The following is a 7384-nucleotide window of genomic DNA, read 5'->3' on the forward strand; positions in this document are numbered from 1 at the left end:
AGGTTCCAGGGAGGAAAGTGGCAAAGATGAGGATGAAGTAGTAGACAGGAGTCAGGAAGCAATGTTAAGGTCTTGGAAATATATCTAAGGACAATGGAGAATTATTGAAAGATTCTGAGCAGAAGAGTGGCCTGATGAGGTTTGGTTTTAAGGGTTCACTTTGGGTGAAGGATGGAGAGCGGTGTGCAGGAAAGTAAGGCTGGAGGTGAGGAGAACAGTTTAGAGACTCTGTGTCAGAATTTCTTAGGAGAGGTGATCATGCTTGCACTAGCACAGTGGTGGAGGTAGAGAGAAGAGATAGATGGTGGAGTCTATGCTCCTGGGGCAACGAAGTGGCTAGTGGCACCATTCATTGAGAAACAGATCAATATGTGAGGAGCTGGTTGGGATGATGTCTAATTTGGACACATCGAAGTGTAAATGTCCATAAAGCAAATACTTAAATACTATGGGTCTGAAGTCCAGGAAGACAGATAAGGAAAGCAGCAAAGACTTCAGAGTCAGACATGAATGCCATGGGGGTAGGTGAGATGAGAATATGAGGAAACTGGGACCTAAGAGTAAAAATGTCACGGAGATAGTATTATTGGAGCTCGGATCATAACCCAGGTCTTCTGACTGCTATTATGGTGGTCTTGCCAAAGAACCTAAAGAGAGAATCCCAGCATAATGGCTGAGAGCTCCAACTCAGAGAGCAGAAAGAGAGCAGTCTGAATGCTGACTTGGCCACATACAAGCTAAGTGATGTTGGGAAAGTGACCTATTCTCTTTATGCCTTACTTTTCTTAAGCTATAATGAGGAGGTAATAACAATACCAGCCTCAAGGATGTTGTAGAGATTAAATGAGAAGGCATATCTAGGCCGGGCATGGTGGTTTACAGCTGTAATTCCAGAACTTTGGAAGACCAAGGCTGGCAGATAACTTGAGGTCAGGAGTTCGAAACCAGCCTGGCCAACATGGTGAAACCCCGTCTCTAGTAAAAATAAAAAAATTATTTTTTTATTTTTTTTTATTTATTGGGCGTGGTGGTGTGCACCTGTAATCCCAGCTACTCAGGAGGCTAAGGCACAAAATGTGCTTGAACCTGGGAGGCAGAGTTTGCAGTGAGGTGAGATTGTGCCACTGCACTCCAGCCTGGGTGACAGAGTGAAACTGTGTCTCAAAAAACAAGAAAAATTTTTTAAAAAGAAAGCACATTTAAAGCATCCAACTTAGTGTCTGACATATAGTAGGGAATCAATAAATGGTAGTCCTTATTATGATAGTCAATAAACAAAAAGTTTCTTTGAAGATCACTACATATAGATCATGTTGAAGAATATTGATTTTAATATTTTAATTTAAATTTAGTTAACTTGTCACTTCTAATTTTTACTTAAAAGGTTAATATTAATTTACACAAATTATCACTTTTCCTTTAAGCAGTAGTTGTACTATTGGGGATTGTTTGACCAAACATCAAAGTTGATGTGGCCAGAAATGACAATTTGTGTTCTATTTTAAAGTAATTCTGCCTGAAGCTGGGAAAGACATGAGAATCACCAACAAAGTCACCCTTATTTACATTAGGGGCTATTGGTATTATATATAAAAATTGTATGTATGGTGTGCAGGAAAGTAAGACTGGAGGTGAGGAGAACAGTTCAGGGACTCTGTGTCAGAATTTCTTAGGAGAGGTGATCATGCTTGCACTAGCACAGCATTATAAAAAAGGTCAATTTCTCTATAAAGAGTTAAATACCATGTTTGGAAGGAAAATTGCCTGCAAGCATGGGCAGTACTGTTTAATCTCTCTTGGGGAAGAAAGGCCCGATATAGAAAGAACATAATAAATATGCTAAGTTTATACAATATGTGCTCAGTGATAAATATTCTAAGCATGTACTTTAATAATTCTCTCATCAGAGCAGCCTTGTTACCCCCACCATCAGCAGATACTGATAATTAATCAACTGAAATGAATAAACAAATCTGTTATACATGAATGATGATTATGTCTCTTTCAGTTGTGAAGGCTTTTCATAACTTATTCATGCCAATGTTATGAAGACTTTTCCCTTAGGGAACAAAATTTCCTTTTGGGTGAGACCTCTTTTTATATTGCTTTTGGCAATCAGTGGTATTTCAGCCATATGCAGTGACTGTAGATTACGGTAGGGAACATATGGGGGTTCTGGGGTATTCTTTCATTTCATTCCCAAGAGGGAGAGAATAGGCCCTTTACTCTGTCTCGTGTACACTTACAATCTTCCTAGAAGAGCAGGGATGGTTTTCCCTGATTTGCACTTATGGAAATGGACATGACAGCAATCCTTTCCAGATAAAAACAGACAGCTCTACTGATAAACTGCTGTATAGGCTGCTTTGCAGACTATATATGTAGACAGTTACCTCTGTGGCTAAGGAACAGGAAAAGAAAGTAGATATGCCAGGCAAGAATAGGCCTCATGCTGGTCATGAAAAGAGCATCGGCCAAATAGACAAAACATGTGATATACTCTAATTAGTTCCTAATATAGCATTTATTCTTATACTAAAGATAATTCTCCACAGATTTCTTGCATTTTTTTTTTTTGCATCCATCAGAAGCTTGGATGGTCTTTACTCCAAATTATCTTATCAGGATGTTTACATAACAAGTAGCCTTGGACACTCCCGAATAGGACAGCATTCTTAATGTCCACTATAAAAATTCAGGTTTCCTCCTGTATTTTGACCTCCTGCATGTACAGGTATCACCTGTTCCTCTTTCTGTCATCCTGTGGGAATTGGGGCTTGAAGAACCCCAGGTGATATTCTGGCTATTGATATTGCGGTGAGTAATAAACTGTACTTTGTCTCTGACCCAGGCATCTCATGTTTCATGTCCCTGTGAGCATCCATGAAACTTGTGAATTTTCAGGTAGGTAGGTAGGGTAAAATCTCAGACCTCTTACAGTTCTTAACACTAGATTTCAGTTTGTCTAATATTGTTATGAGTTATTTTAACATTTAATGTTCTTTAGCTTAAAAATTTGCCCTTGTGGTTCATTCCTTCTAAAATGAAATTTAAGATAGAAAATAGACCTGTAGTCAGTACAAAGGGAATATATTTCTGAAAATGATATTAAGAGCTAAGTAGTCATAACGTGTTCTAAATTATCTACAGTATGGAAAATTAGAAAATTCTTGCCTATACTTAAATGGCAAAAATATAAAGAATGAAAAAATGGAATAATATTTTCCTAAAGAGTCAACATAAAATTTCATAGTAGAAAGATAGCTTAAAAATCAGTTGCTTAAACTGTCTGCCTCCATTAAAAAAATAAGCCATCTGAGAACTAACTCATACTGAGTTCCTTTGCACTCTCCATAATGGCTTTTATAAATTTCTTCCACTATCCTTAAAAACTCAGAATACATTTGGTGTACAAAGGTATTCATCACATTTTACTTATGATAGATCAAAAATGATAAATGACTTAATCACCCATTTATTATAGAATGGTTAAAGTGTTGGAAAATTCTTATGATATAATATTAGCTAACCATTCATAATTATCTTATTCAAGAATAATGATATAATAAAATACTTATGACATATTGTTAACTGAAACTGTAAGATCTAAGAATTGGATGTTTCAGTAATAGAACACATCACTATAATACATGCTCATGTCAATAAAGAAAATAACTAGAAAAATTACTTTAAAATATTAAACTAGATATAACTGAGTTAGGTGAGTTCAGATAACTTTTATTTTTCTTCTTTGCTGTCTTCTTTCTGTGTTGCCAAAATTCTTTTTAATCAGAAATTTTTTAAATTATCCCTTTTGCAATAAAACCAAAATTCTATACTTAAATAAGTAACTGACACTAAAGTGAACAGGCTGAATCTTTGTTTAATCCACCTTGGGGCTCATTTCAGCCTTTTTCTTTCCCATTTGTAACTCTCTTCTCCACCAGTGAGAAACTACAGTGTGCAATGTAGTTTTGAAGGGTGGGGTGGAGTTATAGAATCTGATCTGCTCCCTCAGCCTCCTACTCCATCCTGCCCCTCCGACCCAATTCATTATACCTGAGCCTCATGTGAAGTCACATAACCTGAAAATCCCTACAACTTTTACCTCTGGTAAATCCAGTTAGTGCCCTGGCATTATGGAATGTTTCTTAGTCTGCTGCCTAACGGTGCAATTGAATGCAAACTAGAGATAAATTAGGCAAAGTGCTTTCTTTACTCACTTCCATCTTCATCAAGCTCCTCCTTTGCTATATAAGCTCCTCCACCCTCTCTCTCTCTCTACACACACACCGCCCCCCCCCACACACACGCACACACCGCAGCTCCAGATCAGCACCATCCAACAGCAAAATATTGTAAGCCAATAAGTAATTTAAGATTTTTCTAGTAGCCACATTAAAAATGTTAAAAGAAAGTGATGCAATTAAGTTTAAGATATATTTTATTTAACCCAACATGTCTAAAATATTGTTGTTTCACAATGTGGTCAATATAAATGCATTTAATGAGTTATTTTACATTCTCTTTTTTATGTTAATCTTTAAAATCCAGTATTTATTTTATGTTTTCAGCGCACCTCAAATCACAGTGGCGACATTTCAAATGCTCAGTGACCACATGTAGAGAGTAATTATAGTATTGGACAGAACAGTCTGGAGAAATATTTTCTCTTCACTAGTTCTGTTCCATGTCCCCATAGCCTTGGACTTCTAAAAATGTGAATGCCTAGTGGTGGTTTTTTGGGTTGGTTCCACCAGGAGAGCTATTTACCTTTAACCAAGAGCTTTGGGGAAAACTGCCTGTCACAGATTGTGGCACCTAGAATGAGGGACATTGGTAACTTTTGTTGTTCTACCACATGCAGCAGGCAGTCACATACCTATCTGGCTTATGAGTCCAACCAGGGTAAACGGGTCTGAGCAGAGGTCTGCCCCTTTATGAAAAGACACTTTGCAACTTCAGTGCAGGGCCATCGCTGTCCTTAATACATACCACCTTGCCCCCAAAGTCAATGACTTCTTATTGCACCTCATGCCTGAAGTTGACTGGCTATCTAAGTGAATCAGGAGAAGAAAATAGAATGTTAGTTATTTATCTGAGCCTCTTCAAAATCAACTGCAGTCATTTCATTGGTGAAGAAACTGAACTTTGGAGAGGAGAAATGATTTGCCCAGAGTTAGACCGCTGCCAGAACTGGATTGGAACTAGCATCAGGTCAGTCCATTCCATCAAGTCTCAAGTCACTTCTGACAATGTTGACAGAGCTAATGATTCAGGTAATTTACCAATAGAAAGTCACAGGACCTACTCCAGAAGTACAGGCCACTCACTTTCCCCACCTAGCCCCAATTAGGCTTTCCAATGTCATCTCTTGACAGCAAAGCTAAGTAAACAACCAACCAAAAGTAATTACTTACTGTGATGAGTGCTAAAAAGGTCAGAAATGGGATGCAGAGATAATGACAAGGAAGTTCTTGCTTTAGAAAGAGCAGTCAGAGAGGGCATCACTGAGGACCTGAAGGATGAGAAAGATGATGTAGAGAGGGGCTGGTGGGGCTCCAGGCTGAGGGGCTGGCAAGTGCAGAACCCCAGGTCCAGGAAGGGATTGGCCTGCAGAGGAAGGGAAGGAACAGAAGTAAGGGACAGGAGGGCCTGAGAGGCAGCTGGGGCCACATTATGCGGAGTCTTGCAGAAGGGAGCTGGACATTCAGCTAGAATTTTCTTTTCTCTCTCTTTCTCTCTCTCTCTCTCTCTCTCTCTCTCTCTCTCTCTCTCGCTGAGATGGAGTCTCGCTCTGCCACGCAGGCTGGAGTGCAGTGGCACAATCTTGGCTCACTGCAACCTCCGCCTCCTGGGTTCCAGCGATTCTCCTGCCTCAGCCTCCTGATTAACTGGGACTACAGGCCTGCACCACCATGCCTGGCTAATTTTTATATTTTTAGTAGAGACGGGCTTTTACCATGTTGGCCAGGCTGGTCTCAAACTCCTGACCTCAGGTGATTCGCCCACCTCAGCCTCCCAAAGTTCTGAGATTATAGGAGTGAGCCACCGCACCTGGCCAGTCTCTTTATATTTAATTTTTAATAAAAAATATGAAATGCTTCACGGATTGCCTATCATCCTTGGGCAGGGGCCATGCTAATCTTCTCAGTATTATTCCAATTTTAGTGTATGTGCTGCCAAAGCTAGCACCCTCTGTCTCTTTTGATATAATGGGGAGTTTCATTTCAATCTTAAAATTTGCTGTTTCAAGATCTTCTTTGTTGCATTGCAACCTAAAAAGAATTAGCTCTGCCACCTGCAAGAGTCATTGGAGACTGAATGTGCTGCCTCCATTTCAAGGAGTGGGTCCTTAATGGACTCAGGCAGTAGCAGCAGGAAATAAACGAATGTGCTGCAAAGGCTGGTGACCCTGAGGCTGGAGTTGTGATTGCATCCAACTGACAAACAAGTTCAGACGTGAATAGTCTGGCCCAGTATCTTCAAATTGGAAAGCTGCAGCTAACACTAATAGGCTGTTCTTAAATACTCAAGTGCTTTCATGTTCTCTACTTTATCCAAGTTTAAATTTCCAGCTTCCAAAGTAGATTTTTCCACTTCTAAAATGGATCTATCTCCCTCCCTTTCTCTGCCCTCCTCCCCTTTCTGTTTTAGAAAGATCCTGGGAAAGCAAGCCTACGTGTAAATGGTGTTCATCTGTGTAGCAGAATACTAGAAGGTTAGCTGGAAGGCATCTTAAGAAACAGCAGTTCTGACCTTCTCATTCTAGTATTAGTAGTATTTATAATAGATTTCTATGTATCAAATGATTTATGTACATTTAATATCAAGCAACTTTGCAAAATGAATTTTTTTATCTTTGTTTAACAAATTAGAAGACTGAGGCTCAGAGAAGTTAATAACTGACCAAATGTTGCAAAGCTATTTATGCAACCTTTACTCATGCACTTTTACTTATGCAGATTTACTCAAATAAAAATCTGTCTGATTTCTAATTCACCATGCTAGCTTAGGTTATTTAGACAGACAGACAGAGATTGATGGGGAAATAATAAGAGCCAGTCTCTCTCTTTCTCTCTCTCTCTCTCTCTTTCTCTCTCTCTCCCTTTCTCTCTCTTTTAACATCATGATTAGTTGTAAAGGAGAATACAAAAGAGAGAAATAATATTTGAATACAATGTTTTTTATAAAAACACAGGTCTCCTTCCTTAAACCAGTTTTGGTAAGATTATTTTACTTAGCACTTAATTTCTTAAAATATTGTAGGACTTGTGATAAAATTTCAGGAATTCTTACAAAAGGAACTGCTATACTTAAAAGAAATGTCCCTTGCTGTGAGATGGCCAGGGTCCAGGAGCTCACTGTGTAAATCTCTGGCTGC

The 7384-nt window shown here is 38.9% G+C and overlaps 1 non-coding gene across 1 annotated transcript; it reads right to left on the minus strand.

Annotated features, from left to right (window-relative positions):
• Window positions 1-6089: 6089 nt before the first annotated feature.
• Window positions 6090-6195, minus strand: LOC119626372 (U6 spliceosomal RNA). Its single transcript, XR_005242542.1, has one exon. It is a non-coding gene; the product is annotated as a U6 spliceosomal RNA (small nuclear RNA).
• Between the last annotated feature and the right edge of the window lie 1189 nt (window positions 6196-7384).

The sequence above is a fragment of the Chlorocebus sabaeus genome, chromosome 21, assembly GCF_047675955.1.
Source record: "Chlorocebus sabaeus isolate Y175 chromosome 21, mChlSab1.0.hap1, whole genome shotgun sequence".
NCBI lineage: Eukaryota > Metazoa > Chordata > Mammalia > Primates > Cercopithecidae > Chlorocebus > Chlorocebus sabaeus.